Below are 20,633 nucleotides of genomic sequence, written 5' to 3' on the forward strand. Positions count from 1 at the left end.
GCACAATATGATTTGTGTCTTGGTTGCCATCTATTTTCAAAGGAAAAGCAAAAACATATCAGTAATTTAGGGGAAAAAAATAAAAGCCTTAAATTAGATTAAGTGGTCCAGATTTCCAATTAAAAAAACATAAAATATAAAATGAAAATTTCAGATGAAATTAATATTTTTGTTTGAAATACCCAGATAATTGTAGGAAAAGATGTGCTTAACTTAAAATATACAAATGAGTTTTTTAGTTCAGGAGTGGAAAAACTGGGGCCTCAAGGCCACGTGAGGCCCTCTAGGTCCTCAAGTGTGAGCCTTTGACTGAATCCAAACTACACAGAACAAATTCCTTCAATGAAAGCATTAGTTTAGTAAAACTAGAAGGCTACACCCAAGGACCTAAAAGCCCATACGGCCTTAGGTTCCCCAGCCCTGCTTTAATTGTTTTCTGCTTCCAGATATGGACAAAATGAACCACTGGCATCATCAATAGTAAAGAAATATTAAGAATAATGCTTTAAGTATAAAATGAGAAGCTTATATTGCTTAGAAAAAAAGTATGAAGATGTATAAAAATGTGTTTATGTATACATATGTTATATTACAATAAAAGGAGGCACTTAACACTCGTACTATTAAGATCAACTATATGTGAATCAGGATACAATTTTTACTTATGATAATTTAAATCTAAACAATTTTTGTATATTCCACTTAAAGGTAAAATGTTTTTGCCTTTCCTTTCACCTCTCCATCTAGTTAATGCTTTATGCCCAAATTACCTCTTTCACATGACTACAATGGTTAGGCTAGTGAACCTCTTCATAGCATGATGTCTGATAGTTTAGAAGAACATGCTTTTTTGTGTTGAAGATGAATGTAATATAAACGAAAACATATGGATAAATGATCCATCTGTAGTATGCATATCCCACAGAAGTTGTGTAATCCACCATATACTAATAGCACTGCTCCTGAAAAATATTCATGCAAATGAATTCTATAAGTAGGAAATGGATTTTTTACATGCCTTGACAAAATATAAAATGCCCACTTCCATTAGCAGTTAGCATTTGGAAGAACTAATCTCATTATTGGAACATGAAAACAGTAGGCATGAGCTAAATATAGTCTTTTCCTAAAGTTGCTGTAATATAATTGGCATGAATTTTGAATACAATTTGATAAAATACTAATATGTCAGAAAATTATTTAATTAATCATTTTTGAAACAAGAAAGCCTAGCATCATATTCTTACATATAATTTTCAAAGAACAAAATAATGCTGGAATGAAAGGCTACTGAATGAAGAATGTCCATTGTGAGATTGATTTCGGGGCTTGCCATTTGACTTGAAAGGGAAAAGAATCTAACAAGCTATAAAAACAGCAACATGTCAAAAACTGTAAATGTTTTTAGTATTAAAAACATAATGCTCAACAAATATTAACAGATGATCATTCTGTGTCTAGGGTAAATCTTCAAACAAAATCCTAAAATTCAAATGATTTTTATTCTGATTTAATAAAAGTAAACATGAAAGACTTTTGATATATTGTTCATAATAAATAGAATGAGTTAGCCCTATTTTCATTTTCTTATTGTGTTACTGGGTTCATAACTTTCTACAAACTTAACAAGTTGATCTAACTATGTTTGGTGTTTCTTAATAGATTTAGAGGATATTCTTTGTCATACAAAAACGAAACAAGATATATACACTTTCCATCTTCTGCCTCCTTTCCCTTCCTTGATTTCCACTTTGCCCTGCTATGGGCAGGGAAGTGGAAAGGTTAGGTACTTTAATATGAGAAAATAAGTTAAGTCTTAGCAGCTAATTGGATGGATGGCCCACACAGAGAGGACTATGTGATTTTATGTGAACGTAAGGCAAAGGGAACTAAAACCTGTTAAAAATGGATCAATCTTAGGTTAAGCAGATAAGGCTAAATGAAGAGGTTGGCAGAATTCCCTTAGAGTGAAAGAGTGCACTCATGTATATTCATCAGTTCCTCTAGTTGTCTCTATGAACATAACCCTGCTCTTCTCAGTGAAGGGGCCTGATCTAAGAAGCCTACATTACTCATCCTACAATTCAGCAAGACTTAATGCAACACTAATGAAGACTGGCCTAAGAAAAGCAGTGTGGAAGACATCAACAGAGAAGTATATAAACAGAAAAAAAGTGAAGTTGTTCATTCAATATGACCAGTGCCTAGCCTATATGTTCATTAGACAAGGAAACTCTTCAGTACTTGGGTTGGTCCTGATGTGGAACACTTACTGAAAGAGTAAGCAAGAGTTGCACAGGATGAGAAGGTAGGACTGGGTTGCCTTCTGTACCATTGGAGAGGGTACCCAAATGGATGAAATCATACATTCATCAACATATCACACATAAGGCAGAAATTTTCAAGCCTTCATCTTGTAGGCAATATTTCCTTACTAAATCAAAAGGCGTATTTTGACTCTTGAGAAGAAGTGACTCCATGGATGCTAAATTTTAAAAGAAGAAATTATACCGGAGAATATTTAGACTTCAAATGTTTGTAATTAAGAGAACTCTAAAACTGAATGATGAAAGTGTAACAAAACAGTTCATCACCACATCAGCTTTCAATTTTTCACCATTTATTCAAAACTGACTCAGACAAGAGTTAACATGGTTGTCTCACTTACGTAAACATGTGCCAGAAGTACTGGAGATCTTTTTAACTAACCTGTACTTGGTGGTAATGCCAGCTCAGGTAAGATACCACCATGCATGTAACCATTATGAATTTTCCATTTTTCTCAATCTACCTTCAATATCAGAGTCAGATATTTTCAACATTTTAGCTGAGGTGATAAGGTAATCAATTGATCCAATTTTGAAAAAAAAAAAAGTTCTTTTAACTATATTACACATTCTTATGAATTCATTTTCATTTTGTTTTCTTTAACTTTTTTAACCATGTATTTTAAAAATCAGATGGTTAAAAAAGTTAAACAAAACAAAGTGAGAATGAGTTCATAAGAATGTATAATATAGTTAAAAAACTATTTTACTCCTGACTCTTTAAATCTTTCAGCAGCCTCTAGGAAAGAGCCATCGAGTTTTGACCCGATTCTGTTTAATGTCACGCATCAGCAGGTGCCATAGAAATCTGTCACAAGTTGAGGAAGATTGTAACTATTTAAAAATGAATTCCAGGGGACTTATACATAAAAGAATATGTAGCAGAGGGACAAGAGGAGTGTGGAAAATACTGCTATTCAAATTATGATGTACATTTAATGGCATCATTAAAAAAGGCTTTTAAAGAGCCACTCCTTCCTCATATCTTCTCATACTGGTTTGCCAGAGGAGAGCTGCTTTCCAAGACAATAGGCATCTGCTCTTACAACATCTGCTAAATGATGATGTAAAGAAAAACCAAGCCCCTTTTTATGAACCTTTTAACATCCTCCTTTTCCTTCCCTGTAGCTAAAATCATAGGATGGTGGCTTTTTGTTTTGACCTTTTATCCCCATTATGGGAAAATCAATCAGGTTCCATCAGTAATTTCTTCATCGTCTACTCCTCCATGCCTACCTCATTAGTGATGCCCACCCTTTAGGGAATGAAGAGACAACCTGTGACTGGGAATAAAGGCTACTACCTTCAAATTAAGGTGGAAAATTGGGTGAAATTAGGGCTGAGATATATATGTTTTCACAGTAAATAAATATATGAGAGCTAGGGAGAAGATGAACAGCAGATGATTTAAGAAGAATCTTAATATGATGCCTCATTATGGTGCAAGGAGGACATAAGTTCTTAATCAATATACTGACTGAAGGCAAGCTCATAGAAACCTGGTCATATGATAGATTTTCCTGCCATAGAATTATCAACCTAGTTAAACTAGAAACTCTCATCATTAAAAATTTGGCCACCAGGGAATATTTTGAGGGTTGTTTGGTTGTTTTTGTCTTTTGACCTGGCAATGTATAAACACACTCTACTCTGGTGTTCATGTTTTCATTGTTGAAAAGAAAATGAGACCATGAATGTATAATTAAAATACTTCAGTATTTTATGTATAAGAGTATGAGAGAAACAAAAATTTAATTTAACTGTATTTACTGAGCCCCATCCATAAGATCTAATCATAGAATCACAGATCCAGAACTAGAGTGGTCCTCAAAGCATCTGGGAAAAAAAGCATCATTTTAACATGGTTACTAGAGGAAAATATGTTTGAAATCCCTCAAAACAAACTTACATATGAAATATTGGATGTTAACCTCTTTGTAAACTAGCTGTGTATTTGCTTTTGTTAATACAGATGTTTTCCACTTGTACTCATGTATTAGGAAAAAGTAAAACTCAATGATGCCTTATCATAGCACTCCATTTTAATTTATGTATGTAAATTTCAACATTGTTACCATTGCTAACATCTCATCCTTTCAAGAAATTGCAGTGTATAGGGACAACCTGATCTTTTATCCCATTGTTTTCCTATAAAATGGTTAGTGAATTTAAGTGAGATACAAATCCTCTTTTACCTACTTACTCCTCATGAGTTCTTCTACTCTTTTTTCCTATTCTTTTTTTTTAATGCTCATTGTATGGTTTGGTAAGCTTATGTAAATATAGCCTTGAGATTTATATTTTGTTCATACTTTATGACTCTCTTAGATTGCCTATTGAGACAGAATTTGAATCATAAAATTTATAGCTTTCCATTTTAGTGAAACTTATATTTTAGTCATCCTAACCTTCTACTACTTTCTTGAACATAAATTGCATGAATGTTTCTGAGTTAAGATGTTTAGTCTTGGGCAAGAAATACTTTAGTTATTTCATGTCAGACTCCGTTTTCATGTAATTATTGCCATTTTAATCTGGATCCATCACTGAAATTTCTAATTGTACAACCCTCATGATAAACACATTGTATTAATAGTAAAGGTCCCAAGTCAACACCAGGTGCTTTGTGGAGAAAGTTTTGAAGATGAGTGATAGCAAGAGCTGGAGTTCCATTTGTTGGATTTATTAGCTCACCAGACCACTGCTTTGTTCCCAATCTCATTCCTCCCAGTCCCATGAGAAAACAGATGAGCTGAGTTATCGCCAATAATTTTGTCATAAAATGCTGTTGAGCTGTTTGTATTGAATTGTTATCAACTCTCATGAATGACAGTGTGCCAAGGGACAGAAAGATTCACTCCTGACATCTTCTTCATGACCTTGGTGCCCTCTCTCATTGTTCTTTCTGTCAACTGCTTCCCAAGCAGTCTTCTATTCTGTTTTTTACAAATTCTTTTTCTGTGGTCAACCATCCCATTTTGTTTCCTCATTCAGGAGGAACATTCTTAGAATGTTACCAAATGCAGTTTGGAAAATAGAGACTGTCTGATGACGGCAATCCCTAGATGAGAAAAATCAAAGGCAGTGTCCCAGTTTGTGATGCTAAGTAAACTCACTGAGACTCTACGTATAGAAAAAAACAGGACCTGTAGAAAAATATACCAGCTACTACTTTTAACTAGACCAGAGGACTTTGCAGTCTCAGGGATCTTACTTAGTATTTTAGGCAATGCCCAAAGTGGCAAACCATTTTTGCTCTTTGTCCCCTTTATTGAAAATCTTAATTTGTCAGTGTGACTTTAGGTGCACCATTGTCATCAATTTAAAGTTTCGTAGTTGAACATACACCTTGCGTGGTGAGTGGTAGTGTTTTTTTTTTCAGTTCTTATTAAACTATACCATAAATGGAAGGTGGCTTTATATAGTGGAAGTCTGCCTCCAGTGCTTAATGCCAGTGTGGACAAGTAATTTAACTTTCCTGTATCTCAGTTTCCTCATATGTAAAATGAGAGGATGGAACTGGATGGCCTATGTGATTGCTTCCACCTCTAAATCTATGATTCTAAGTGAAAAGATTAAAATATTACCTCAAAATTCTATTATATTCATTTCTATTTTTTGATTCTACAGTGTAATCAATTTCATGTTGTATTGACTTTTATAAATGAGTCTACAACTACCTAAAGTCACATTCTATGTTCTTGAGTTGAGCTCAGAAATTCAGTTTTTCTTCTGAGTTAAAGTTATAATTAAAAGAATAGTTGTTCTCTCTCAAACAGGTAGTCCTGGGAATACTTACAGTATATCTATCTGATGTCTTTAAGTCCCATGAGTTTATTTACTACCATCACCAAAAGATATGTAGTTTTATCTTGCCTATCCTTATGAAATTAGCATAGTTTCTATTTTTTTAGTCTCTTCCAAGGAAACAGAAAGTCTGGAAGTTTCAATACCCTAGCAACTATTACTAGATGGAGATGGATCCCATAAAACAATTAACATTCCTTAATTTTTCAGAGATATGTGTGATTAGCCTCATCTGAATGCCAGTCCACCTTTCTTAGTATGGTCAATCATACAGTTCTATCATGAACAAGAACTCTTCTTTCTTGTGTGTCAGTAAAGAGTGTCCCCTCCTTCTCAATGGAGTCGCTGGTTTTACTGAGGTTGCCAATCTGACATACTTTATTGAAAGTTATATACATCATTGTTAATAAACTGATCTTACTTGGAGTCTGTACCTCAGTCTCCCTTTATTAAATTGACTTGAGAAATAAGTAAAAATCAATGAAAAAAGACTTGAATATTTTATAGACTATCAAAGGTTTACAAGTAGGTTGAAAAACATGATGAAACCTACTAAAACCTTTCTCCTTCTTTCTCTTTCTTCCTCTCTCCCTCTTTCCATATCCTTCACTCTCCCTCTCCCTTTCCATGTGCATTATATATAGATACATATATATGTATGTTTGTATATATATATGTATATATCCTATTCATGGAGAGGTGGATTGATGATTTATGTGTGTGTGTGCGTATGTATGTGTGTGTGTGTGTGTGTGTGTGTGTGTGTGTGTGTGTGTGTGTGTGCTGGAAGGGGCATGGGAGAATCTTATCTTTTGGTTTTCTTTTTTCTTTTAAGTTAAAGAAAATAAAACCTGGGGAGATTAAACCACTAACGGGCTCACTGGAAAAAAAGAACCATTTTGAGAAAATATTCCCTACATACCAAAAATGTTCCTACAAACATAAAAGAATTTTGACTTGTAAGTTACTGCCAAGCATAGTAGCTCATTACCGGATGCTTCTTAAGAAACCATACTGTGCATTATGCAGCTATCCTATACGTAGGCACCTTCTCAGTTTAGTTACTTTTAATTATATTTTTGAAAATTGCATCAGTATAAGCAAGAACTTCAAAAAGTATTGGCAGAATGGAAGATTCATAGAATTTCAAGGAACCAAGAAAATGTGTAATGAATGAACTTTTGGAAAATATTTGAAAATTCAAATATGAACTATACTATTTAAGAAAAGTATAGGTTTTTAATTCCAAATTCTAACTCCATGATTTTCATTTTGCACATATATATTTTTATTTTTGTTAAGTATTCCCCAATAATATTAGAAAAACTTTTATCATTAATTCAAAAAATATTCCAATTCTCTTCCTCCCTCTCTACCCCCTTAAGAAAGCAAGTAATATGATATTGATTATATAAATGAGGTAATGCAAGTTATATTTCCATATTTGCCATCTTATAAAAGAAAACACATACACATAAAAATAAGAAAACTAAAGTGAAAAGTGTGCTTTGCAATTGTCTTGAATCATTGTATTGATCAGAGTAATTGATTCACAATTAATCATCTGTAAAATATTGCTGTTACTGTATACAGTATTCTCCTGGTTCTGCTATTCACTTGACTTGGCATCTGTTCATATAAGACTTCAGAGACTTTTTGAAACCACTATTTATCATTTCTTATAGTGCAACAGTATTTCATCACAACCATATACCACAATTTGTTCAGCCATTCTGAAATTTATGGGTATCCCTCATATTTCTAATTCTTTGCATTCTATTTAATTCTAATTGAAAAGAGCTACTATAAATATTATTTTGCTGTCACAGAAAGAGCTGCTATACATTGTTTTCTTTGACCTTTTTGGGATACAGTATTAGTGGTGTTTCTGGGTCAAATGGGTAATGCGGAATTTTAGACTCTTGGGCATAGTTCCAAATTAGTCACCAGAATGGTTGGACTAGTTCACAATACCACTAATAGTGCATTAGTGTCCCAGCTTTCCACATCCTCTCCAACATTTGTCATTTTTGTTTTCTGTCATGTTAGCCAGTGTGATAGATGTCAGGTAATACCTGGGGTTTGATCTCTCTAATCAGTAGTGATTTAGAGCTTTTTTTCATCTATTGTTAGCTTTCATTTTCTTCTTCTGCAAACAGTCTGTCCATATCCTTTGAGCATTTATCAATTGAGCAGTGGCTTATATTTTTAGGAATTTGGCTGAGTTCCCTTTATATTTTTTAAATGAGGCTTTTATGAGAGAAATTTGCTATAAAAATATTTGCCCAGTTTCCTGTTTTCCTTCTAATTTGGACTCCATCAGTTTTGTTTGTGCAAAGTCTTTTTAAGTGCATGCAATCAAAATTATTCATTTTATTTCCTATCACCTCTCTGTCTCTCAATTTGGTCATAAACTTTTCCTTTATCCATAAATCTGAAAGGTAAATTTTTCCATCCTCCCCTAATTTTCTTTTGATACCACCCTTTATATCTAAATCATTTACTCATTTTGACCATATTTTGTTATACAATGTAAGATGTCAGTCAATATCTAGTTCTGGCCAAACTGCTTTCCAGTTTTTACAGCAAGTTTTGTCAAATGGTGACCCTAGGTAAGTCACTTAATCCCATTTGCCTCAGTGTCTGCATCTGCATATCATATGCCCAATCTATTCCACTCATCTACCATTCTATTTCCTAGCCAGTATGAGATTGTTTTCTTGATTTTCACTTTGTAATATAGTTTGAAATTTGGAAATCCTTGACTGATTTCCTTCATATTTTTTCATTGATTCCCTTGATATTCTTTTGCTCTTCCAGATGAATTGTATTATGATTTTTCGAATTCTGTAAGATAGTTCTTTGGTAGTTTGATTGGTATGGTACTGAATAAATAAATTAACTTAGGTAGAATTGTCATTTTTATATTTCTTAATTTGTTTACAACTGGCTTTATTTGTGTGAAGTATTTTGCATTTATATTCATGTAATCCATGGTTTGTCTTGACAGGTAGACTCAAAAATATATTATCTGCAGTTATTTTAAATAGAATTTCTCTTTTGACTCTTCCTGCTGGGTGTTGTTGGTAGCATATAGACATGATGCTCAATTATGTGAGTTCATTTTATATTCTACAACTTCGCTATAGTTGTTAATTTTTTCCACTAGTTATTTAGTTGATCCACTAGAGTTCTCTAAGTATTCCATCATATCATCTGCAAAGAGTGACAGTTTTGTTTCTTCACAGACTAGTTTTATTCCTTCAATTTCTTTTCCTTAGTTCTATAGGTAACATTTCTAGTACAATATTGAATAATAGTGGTGATAGTAGACATCCTTGCTTAACCCCAGACCTTCTTGGGAAGGCATCTAATTTTTCCCTGTAACAGATGCTTGCTAGAGTTTTTAATAGGCATTGGTATTGTGTTTTGTCAAAAGTTTCCTCTGTATCTATTGCTATAATCATATTATTTTTTTATTTTTATGTTATTGATATGATCAGTTACACTTATATTTTCCCTCATTAAACTTAAGTCCAATTCAGCTTTTTGTTTAAAGCTTTAGTAGTTCTTTGGATATTATTGCATTCTTCTAAATTTCTTTATCTTCCTTGCCCCCATAGCAGTTATTCAAAGGGTTGTTTTTATTATTTGCTTATGTTTTCAGTCTATTTCTTGACTTTGAACTTTATGTTAAAGTTGGGGTCTGTTCTGTGTGGAGTGGAAGAGGGACACTTTTCCAAATTTCAGAATTTTTTGCATTGCTATTTTCAGAGCTAGTTCTGGGTGTTTGGAAGATTTTAGTGTTTCAAAGGAAGTGGGATCTGGGTAGAGCTTTGGACACTGCCCTACTGGGCTATGCTGTCTTTACCCAGGAGGGACCCCTGCTCCCTTTGTATCATAAGCAATACTGCCCCTCAGAGATGCTGCTCCCTTGTGACCAAAAATTTTCCTCTCTGCCCTTGAATTGTGACCTGAAAGCAGATATTCTGTAAATATGTGATTAAATTCCCACATATATTAAACACTTTAATGTGTCATTCCTTTGCTTAAATTCACAATAGATTTCTGTTTTAAGGAAACATATTTCTCTTTACAACAACATTATCTATAGTTTTCTTATTGATGAAATTCCAAAAGTTTTTTTTTTTTTATAACAAAGCAGTTGTAAAAGAGACACTTAAAAAACTTTTCTTTCTAAACATGGAATTCTGGAGATGTATTTTCAAGTTTGATAAATTCTAAGTACTTCAAGACATTATATCATGATTGAATAAAAAATTTTTTCAGGTTGCTATTTTTGATTTAATATAAAATAGCTTAAATTTATTTTGGACAATCTCAGATGTTCCCCTACCAACAATCTATTATTTAATAGATCTGGTATTGTGCTTATGAAATTTTTGATTATAGACAATTGCTACTAAGAGTAGGGACATTTCAGGGAAATAACTTCTCCCTAACTTTGTGTCAGTTCCAGGCAGGAATAGATTGTCAACTGGCATTGAGCCAGGCTTAAAGTCTGCCAAGTGTCAGTGGGAAAACTGAGTCAGGAGAATCCTACCTCAGCCCAGGCTGAACAGTCATTTTTCCAACCTTCGCATGAGATCACCTTTACCAGCATCTCCCAGGCTCGCTGGCATCATGGATGAGTGACTCAGATGGTCTCTCTTTCTATTCACACCTGGAGTGAGACTCAGAAGAACAATCAGTTAATAGTCCCATAAAATCTTAAAATAGCAAACTCCAATAATCAGTTTCAGATGTGACTATAATTTCACATTGGCTAAGGAACAGTTTTGGAAGCGAGTCATGCCTCTCTATCCATGTTGTAGCTCCTGATTAAATCACAATCAAAATCAAATTTACCATTAAACCCATAAGTTATTACTCTAAATTTACATCTGTCTCCCAAGCTTCTTTGTACCTTTCTAACCCTGCTAAGTCTAAAAGAATGAGCTATACATATGATAAGTTCAAGCACTAACTTCAACTTATGTTCATGAAATGAATTCAAATCAAACTGAAACATTTAATTTTCCATTAATGCCAAATATACCAGAGGTTACCTGCTTCTAAGAAACCACACAAATTATTTTCCCCAAATTGAAGATGTCTCTGATTTAGTCTCAGTAATTAATTCAGTCAACTGTTTTAATACCAATTACCTTTACATCATTTTGTAATAGGTTAAGACCTTATTTCAAGGGACCTTTGTCCATTACTCCAAAGGTGTTTTAGTCCCATTTGTCTAAAAGGGCCCTGGAAAACCTCACCTTGAAAGGTCCTTGGATTTCTCTGCTTGATCTGGCTCTCTAGAGGCCCATAAACTTTTACCCAATTAATTGAAAATAGCAAGATTCCACTACCTGCATTGTGCTTAGATCTTAAACTGTCTGTTTTGCTTATAGAAACATGCCATGAAGATGAAAAGCAAGAACCTAACTAGATATCATCTCCACTTTATAACCAGACTCAGAAATAGTCAAGTGGGAAAACATTCCTTTTCAGAGAAATACAATTGGGAAACTGAGCTGGAAGTATCCTATCCTAGGTTGAGGACAGGATGATATATCCCCTGAGACAAACTTCTGCCTATCACATTCATCTCTGAGCAGTATGACACAAGTATTGGTTCCAAAGGCTTTTCATTAGATGGCTGGTTTCACTAATCAAAAATTTCACCAGGACTCACATCTTACATCTTAAATTTTTCCTAAAAACCAATCACTAGAGATTTTTTTTTTTTATCACTCAAATTCCTTGTTTGGGAACTCCATGTACAAAGAGTTTACACTTTACATAGAGATTATAACTTTAACAAAGTGAGGGGCCATACCACTTAAGTAATCATTTTAGACTCTTCAAGTCTTAGAGGCCCTGGGTAGTTCTGGATCCACTCCTCTCCTATGACAATAGAAAGAGTTAACATCTCTTCTCTGAGCATCTCCAGTTCCGATTAGATTGTAAGAAGTCCTTCTGTAATGACTGGACTTCAAAAGGAAAGGGGGAGGGGGCCAGGAGGCTTTTTGTCTTAAAATAATCGCAGAGCTTCTTGGAGTCACAAAATTCCTGGTCTCCCTTATCTTGTTCCTTATCTTTCAACACCCAGAAAACCTGAAGTTATCATAACAAATTAGTTTACAAATATAAATTTGGTAGATAGGCCTTTCAAAAATCATACAAAAGTTTTTACAAAACATTTCTTCATAGAACAAATATCTTCCTCTTTTAAGAACAGTTTAAAATTTATCACAAAGTTCTCATGAACCTAATTGACAAAAATTACAAGATGTAAAACCAAGACCATTTCACATTTGCACTTAAGCTTCCTTTTACAAACATACTTGTGTAAATGCTTGATTCATAGTCAAAACAATTTTAGTTAAAACTTCCTTCTTAATGGCAGAAATAAGTTTTTTTAACATACTTAATACATCCTTAGATGGAACAGACTTGAAAATCACACTCATATATAAAAAAATATATGTATTTTTTTTTAAGGATTCTCATTTTCTCAGTAGGAATTCTACAACACAGATACTCTTACACAGAATTAATAACAACTTTTTTGAAACCAATTCATTATTGATTTAACAATGCAATCTCTAATATAACTATTTAGATTTACTTAAAAATTTAAACTAAGTTTATGGAAAACAATAATTCATCATCTTACCACCATATGGGCACACTCTATCACCTGATATCCTTTCAGATAGAATCATCTCAAATTTGATTGAGCTATTAATTACCAAATCAGGTTACAAGATTTTTTGTCTTCTTAAAATACTTCCTAATGCTCTCACTACTTACTGAAAACATCTGGAGCTGACCCATCTGGAACTATTGAAATCATATTTTCAATCAGACTTTTTATTTATCTTTCCAAGTCTCTCAATCCCATTACTCAGATTATCCAGTTCTTTCCCATCTTAACTATAACTGTCTGCACTGGATTCCCCTTCTAGTTTAAAGCAAAGAAGTGAACTCTACCATTATATAGCAAACATCAGCATTTTTACTGCTTTTTATAACCAAATAAAAGTTTCAAATTATCAAATTTCTATCACATCCTTTTAAAACCCCAATCTGTATATAACAAGCTCCAAATTTAGAAATTGTGTAACAATTACTTTAGACTAATGTTGCATCTAACATATGCCCATCCTTATACATATCTTTGTGTTAAGCACCTTTCAATCATAAATGCTGAATAACAATATCTTTTTCTGCTGAAGTCTAATAGGAAGAACATTCTCAGATGCTGCTTTCTATTCCTTCAGGACAGATTTTAACTTGAATTATATCAAATCTGGATTTATAATCACTAATGATAAACATTTTAGCCCTCTTTTTTAAATCAAATACTTTTGCTACTTAAAAGAAAACTGTATTTATAACTTCCCATAATCTCGTTTTTACTTTACCTCCTTAAAGAATTGAAATGCCAGCTCTCCTCGACCCTTTTGGGGCCCACCAAACAATCTCTCAGATGGGTTGGAGGGCAACCTTTGCCTTGTGCACATGGTCTGAGCGCATGGACAGAGTAAATACTTCTAAAAAAAATCACTGAAATTTTAAAGTGAATTTGCAATTTTAAACACATCGTCTGGTATCAGATATGTTTACTTATTTAAACATTAAGTATAGATTTTAACTTTGAGATCTCATTAAATCAAAACTCAACTTTTCACAGACTGCCAGTATTTTATTCTGCTAATTTCCATTACAAAAGAGATCCTCCTTTAGGTGAGGTAGGGAATGGTCTGCCACTCCCCACCTTCCCATTTTCTACAAAAAGGAAGGTTTTGAATCAGATTAAAGAGCCTGCCTTTCAAGGACAGTCCAGCTCAGTCTTTCTACTCTTGCTGGCTGGCTAGGTAAATTTACAACCGTACAAAGTATCAGATAAAACAGAGACATAGACTTTCATTGACACAGAAATATCAACACAACAAATATGGACAAAACATTTAGCAAACCCGTCTTCGGAGGATCCGTACTTTGGCCAGAAGACATTTCCTCTGAGCTGAGTGCCTGCCCAAACTAGACAACAATACTTATCATTTTCTTCTTATCTTTTCCCAGATGCTTTTGTCTTCTGAGACTTTCTGAAGACTATTGTCTGAAGTTTTGGAGGGAGAATTTTTTTTAGCTTTCCCCATGGCTCAATTGCCTAGGGGAGTGGGTGGGAACTCACAATTCTTGCCCCCCTACTTAGAGTAACTGACTGATCTTGTTCTCAACCCTAAATCTGTGGTCAATCTGGAAACTTACTGGTCTTGCCCTCTTGAAAGGACTCGTGGATCTTGCTTACCTGGGTCTGTGGACACAAACTCATATGACCTTGGTTCAGTCTCTCCTCCTCTGAGGTGTCTTTGCTAGCATGGTCAGGAGCTCTGTTTTACTTCCGTTTTTGCCTTTCAAGATCATCTCACTCTGCGTCCATTCCTTAAAAGTGAAAGGGAACCCCCAAACCATTCCAGGACCGCTAGCAAATGACTGGTGGGCACTTGTCATAGGACTGGCTGGGAAATATAAGGGGAAATCCTGGAAGAGCCCCCAAAACTGTGTGGGGTTTTCTTGATCCCTTTGTAATAATCAGTCAGAGACTTGTCTTAGGAAAGACAAATAGGAGTTTATTGCTTTCCTCATGAGAAAGGGCAACCCCCCCCTTCATCACCCTAATAATGCTGGCCAGGGAGTACAAATACCCACAGTTCAAAGCAAGTTTATATAGTCCCTAATGCAGAACCCCCACTCATCCACTGGCTCCTTCTCCCATTGACTGGGCCTCAGAGCTCACAGTCTAAATGCAGGAACTTTTCCCCAAGAACAAAGGACAAAAAAAGTGTGAATCAGGGAACTGTTTGCTCAGCAAAAAAAAAAAAAAAAGAGAAGGCAAGGAGGGGTGTAGGATATAGGCAACATTAGGAAGAAGGGGGAGTTGGGCACAGTACAATACATGTTACAAAGTGTGCTTGTCTACAAGTTTAGATAGCTGCAGATGTCCAAAGGAGTGTTTTAATAATACAAGAAACAACCTTTTGAGGAGGTTTTCACTTCTAAGAGATCATCTCTCACACTTCACAATCCTTTTCCACTGCAAACTTGATTCTCCTCCCTCCTACCCTGAACTCTGAAGGGTGAACATTCTCACTATCTTGCAGAAAAACAGACTTCCCCTTCACTTCCTAGGACTTTCCAAACTTGGCCACTTTTTTATGGTTTATATTCCCACATCAGAATATAAACTCCTTGAGGTCAAGAATGATCTTGTTTACTTGTTGTTTGTTGCAGTGCTTGCCAGTTTCTAGTACATAGTAAGCATTTAATAAATACCTTTTCATCAGTTCATCTCTACTTTTTTCAAGCTTCAAAGTGAAGCTGTGCCTAACAATTTGAAGCAATATTACTAGGGAACATTAAATCCTGTGAAATCATTTCCTCCTACCCTTCTTGTCCTTCTACAACCAATTCTGCTAATATAGTTATTTTTTTCAGTCTGTCCTATTAAGGAAGGTCAGAGCCAAGTCCTCTAAATAACATGCTCTGCCTAATGACCCTCCAAGAAACCAAATACTGGGTTTCTCCTTGATCATTCTTCTGAGAAACTCTTTTATTAACTAAAATTTGAAATTTGAGAAAAATGGATAAATAATGACACATAGCATGTTTAGAAAACTAAAACTGTCATAGGATAATAGGTTTAGACCTAGGAGTCACATGACTGGTCATCTGTTCCAATCCCCTCATTTAACAGGCTCAGGAATGTTAAATATCTTGCCCAAGGTCACACAGGTAGTGTCAGTTACAAGATTTGAACTCAAATCCTGAACTCAAACTCTGGAGTCATTAATTTTTGCCCTATGCTCTGAAGTATGTATAGTAACTTAATTTCTTGATATTGGAATGAAATATTTTTTTTTATTCAACATGTATAAATGGATATATACTATGTGTTGGTGTCTATTTTAGGTATTGTGCAGAAATATTGAGCTAACTATGGGCACCTCTCCTAGTACTGGATACATTATTGACATGCCACCAGTAAATTCATACTTCATTTTTAGGAAACCATATAAACTATGAAAAATGATTTTTCTTAGTAATCAGTATCTTGGAGATTCAGAGCTTCCCTTCAGCCCCCTTCTTCTAATGTTCTTCCAAAGGACATTACTGATAATGAGATTGCATTGAGTATCATCCTGATCAAACCCCAAAACAAGTGTGAATTGATTTAATCAAAAGTAAGGAAGCTCCATTGTATTCTGCTCAGGATTAGGTGGAGACACATTCTTCTACCTAGATAGCCCAAGGCTTGGAATTGTCCGGTATGGTTGAGAGGTAGTCTGATCTAAGAAGCATTTCCCCTGTCCAGAGGTAAAAAAACTATAATGGGGTGATAGCCCTTGTTGAAAAGGTATATAAACTGGGTACCCCAAAACCCAAGCGAGCCAGTTGTGGACTGGATCCCTAAAGGGGGCCAATTCTGGACTGCCAGCTTGAGAGAAATTAAAAACATGGACACAACCTAATTTAATTTGTCCTTTGTTAGAACAAACAAATGGACAAAACCATTGCAAAGTAATTTTCATGGGCTTTTTAAGAAGGGCTCAAATACATTTCTCATTAGAGAATTGCCTAAGGTAAGCAAAGTGTTAGTCATTCAGTAAACAAGCCTTTATTAAGGAGCCTACTGTGTGCCAGGTAGGGAGAGAGTCCTTATCCTCAAAAACATCTTATCTTACAGCCATTATACTATTTTTTGAAAAAGAATTCGGGGATTGAATATATATAGACTGAGAAGTAGGACCTGGGTGGCAATACTGAATTCAATGTAGAGGAGAAAAGCAAAATGGAGAGAGAACCTGCTGATTTCCTGCCATAGAACCTCTTAAGTTGCTTTACAAATGACAAGATTGATGCATTAACAGTTTTAACTATAAAAACTATTTAATATCAGGGTTTTTTTTTGCTTTTGTCTTTAATGGGGAGAAATATCTGGTATGTGTAATGGGGACATGATTTTATGCATGATTTATACTGATCCGACCCCATATTTCTGATAACAGCAGAGGACTATCTTTTCAATCTGAACATTTTGCTTAGTTGCTGTAAGTCAGGGAGATCTAGGGCGCTACTGTCTTCAAAGAGCCAAAGATGAATATTCCAGGTAATGGAAACAATTCATACTGGATATTGTCACATTGCAATGTATAACTAATGAGGAATTCTGAAAGAGAACAGGAGTAAGGGATGTTACCAAAGAATTTTGTGATAGAAAGAAAAGATAGTTAATCTGGTAATGGGGAGGAGAGATGACATATGGATTACAAGAATGTACAAGGAGTACCCTCATGACACTGGAAGAAATTGAGTAAGTCCCCTAGAATATTGAATAGGTAACCTCTGAGGATACTTTTGGAAATGCACAAGACTCAGACCACTCATAGGTTGTGGTTTGTTATCACTGATGGGAACCCTTGAATTGAGATTGTAGATCCTTTTGAGAATTTGAGTTCAACTGGGATTCTCTATAATGTTGCAGTGTTTAGTTAATCAAGAGAATCTCTCTTCTCTATTCTCACTACATAATATAAGCAAGAAATGACAAAATGTAAAAAAAATATATTTTTCATAGAAAACTCAAAGAGAAGACTGAAGAAGTAGTCTAAATTTTACATATTAAAAGAATGATCTTCCTGTAATGATATAGTTCAAAGACCCTTTTGGGGCTTGGCATACTTAATGAATAGGTATGTAAGAAACAGGCAGATTAATAGAAAATCTTCAGAGGTATAGCCAAGATAAATGAGTTATGCAAATTAGAATTGATTTTCATCAATATCCAAATCATATTGCTGAGCATCAGGCACAATTTTTCTGCTTATAGCTTTAATTTTAACTGATCATTCCATTGTTTCTAAACCAATAAGCTGAAGGCCAACTTTGAAGGGTACTTCTGTCTTTCAGTTAGCACAGATAATAAGCTATCATCATGAATGCATTTTAATGCAATGAGAGGCACCCTAGTGTTGTGGATAGAATGGGAGCTTTGCAATCAGGAAGGCCTAGATTTAGGTCCAGCATCTGATAATTACTAGCCATGTGACCCTGGGCAAGTCATTTAATTGATCATTGCCTCAAGTTATTGTGTAGGATTTAGTGTCTACCAAGGCACAGTTGAGTCAGAGCTATTTTAGTGGAGCTAGTTCCCATGTGAGGAAGACATTATGATATAAAGACAATATGATAAAAAAATTTCCAGCTAAATTTGTGAATCAGCTGAACAAGTTTAATAATCCAGGGTTTCCCTGTAATTAATACAGTAATTTCTTGGATACAGAGTTTTTTTTTAATTTCTTTTGCTTTCAGTTGAGTACCTAAAATTCAATTGATTAGGTATAAATGTTCCACATACTTTGGCTCTGAGATACGATAAATGCTATCACACTTCATGCTTGGCTATGAAGCCAAGTCCATGCTGTCTCTAAACATGGAGATCTCTTATTTTGGAAAGGTGGTTGGCAGATACTAGAAAGTAGTGGATGGTTTGCGAATCTTGTGTTCAGAGTATCTGCTTACTGAGGCTTTGTTTCCTCTCCACCAAGCCAAGTTGGGATGATCACTTATTCTTATATATCACTGCTTTTCTCAGCTACACAAGTTAGAAGCCTCCCATATTAGCATAATCAACCTCCATGAAAGATGATGGAGAAGACAATAGATCCGAAAGTCACAGTGCCTGAATTTAAATCCTGAAACATTACTGATGAATTGAAAGTAAATAAGCTTTCTGGACCTCAGTTTCTTCATATACAATGAGAGGGTTGGAATAAATGAACTTGAAATGTCCCCTCCACCTTCAAATCTATGGTGGTATGTCACTTTCCTTTTCTAAGCCTCAGTTTCATATTCTGTAAAAAATGAGTATACTAATATCTATATATACCATGGTACAGGATGATTGTGAGGGTCAAATGAGAGTGTACGTAATATATATTGTCAGTTTTAAAGTACTGTTTCTATGCTAATTGTTATTGATGATACATTTGGAAGGTTTTGCTGCTTCACAATGTTTCCTGATTAAAGATCTTTATTTTGCCATGTGCTTGCTTTGAATTTGGCAACATATATACTTTCATAAGGGTCTAGGAATTGAATGGCACAATATAATATAAAGACTTAGCCCCTGTCCTTAAGAGAATTTCAAGCTGCATTTCTTTATCACTCACCTGAGTTACATGATCTGATAGATTTCTACTCCTTTGAGTATAACTAGCCTCCACCTCATCTCGCAGTTGGACTGTAATTCAAATGGTATTTCTAGTTTGATTTGGATATATATTCATTAAAATGTAGACCTGAAAGTAATTTCTTTAATGAGCCTTCTCTTTGATTTTTTCCCCCTTATGTCAGCAATATCTGCTGCAAAAAATTGCTGTGCATTGCTCTAATTGAACTAGAATCAATGAATTTTAGGAAGTAAAAGCACAATTGCACTTAGATGAGCAGAAATGAATTACTCTCAAGTCATAATGACTGAAAAAGCATCAAAGTGGTGTTTTGTTTTTACCATCCATATTCTAATGAAAATCAGAATATGAAGAAAATATGATCACATGACAAGAGCAAAGGATAACTGATAGATATATATTGTGTTCCCCTGGTACCCTGCATTATCAGGAGAAAACAAGTAAGAACCCTCCTATTACCACAAGGTGTTAGCTAATCTCCCTGTGGCAAAGAGGGGAGAATGTGGACAAGTATGAATGAGATGTGATCTGCCTCAAGGGAGTGAATACATCTTTGAGATTATTTATCCAATTGAGTATTTGAATATTAAATTGTTGAAGGGAAATATCTACAGAATTTAATAAAAGAAATTTCGCATTTTGAGTAACTCATTGCTATTGAAGGAGTAAGCAAATTTTCCCCTTGAAAGAGTCAACATAAACAAAGCAAATATATAACTTCGCTAACAGAGATGGGTAATTTCATTGTTTTAAGCAAAGGACTGTGTTTCAGTGAATCTATAATCTCACTGATAAAAGTACTCTTCAACTTGGCAAGTTTCACCTTATCCATATCTTTTCATTTTGTGTTTATTAATCACACCTTATCATAAATTACTTACAGGATATCTGCCCTACAATAAATACTAGGGACCTTCCATTATTACCTTTGATACCATATGAAGACTAGTAGAGCATGCATTCTGGCTTTCAGTTACCTATCCCTCTCATCCCATGAATGGGACAGCATCTTTTTCAGTCATACATATCTCTGGTACCACATTTTTGGCTCCTTCTTCTTACCCAGTTCTTGGTTTGTCAGTGATGGGACTATGCTTTCTCAAAATGAGAGCATAAGATTATATCTAAAGTTCCAACTCTATTTTCAATGATCCTTAAGGTAATTGTGGTTCATTGCTCCTCAAGGATACATTTATGCTTATAGTTATGTATTTTAAATATTTTTTCCTCTTTCCAT

At 34.6% G+C, this 20,633-nt stretch overlaps 1 protein-coding gene across 4 annotated transcripts in view; it reads left to right on the plus strand.

Moving 5' to 3' along the window:
* Positions 1–20,633, plus strand: part of MALRD1 (MAM and LDL receptor class A domain containing 1) — a 1,140,778-nt gene that overhangs the window by 772,379 nt on the left and 347,766 nt on the right. The gene's annotated exons all lie outside the window — the stretch shown is intronic.

Source organism: Notamacropus eugenii, chromosome 3 (genome assembly GCF_028372415.1).
Source record: "Notamacropus eugenii isolate mMacEug1 chromosome 3, mMacEug1.pri_v2, whole genome shotgun sequence".
NCBI classification, from domain to species: domain Eukaryota; kingdom Metazoa; phylum Chordata; class Mammalia; order Diprotodontia; family Macropodidae; genus Notamacropus; species Notamacropus eugenii.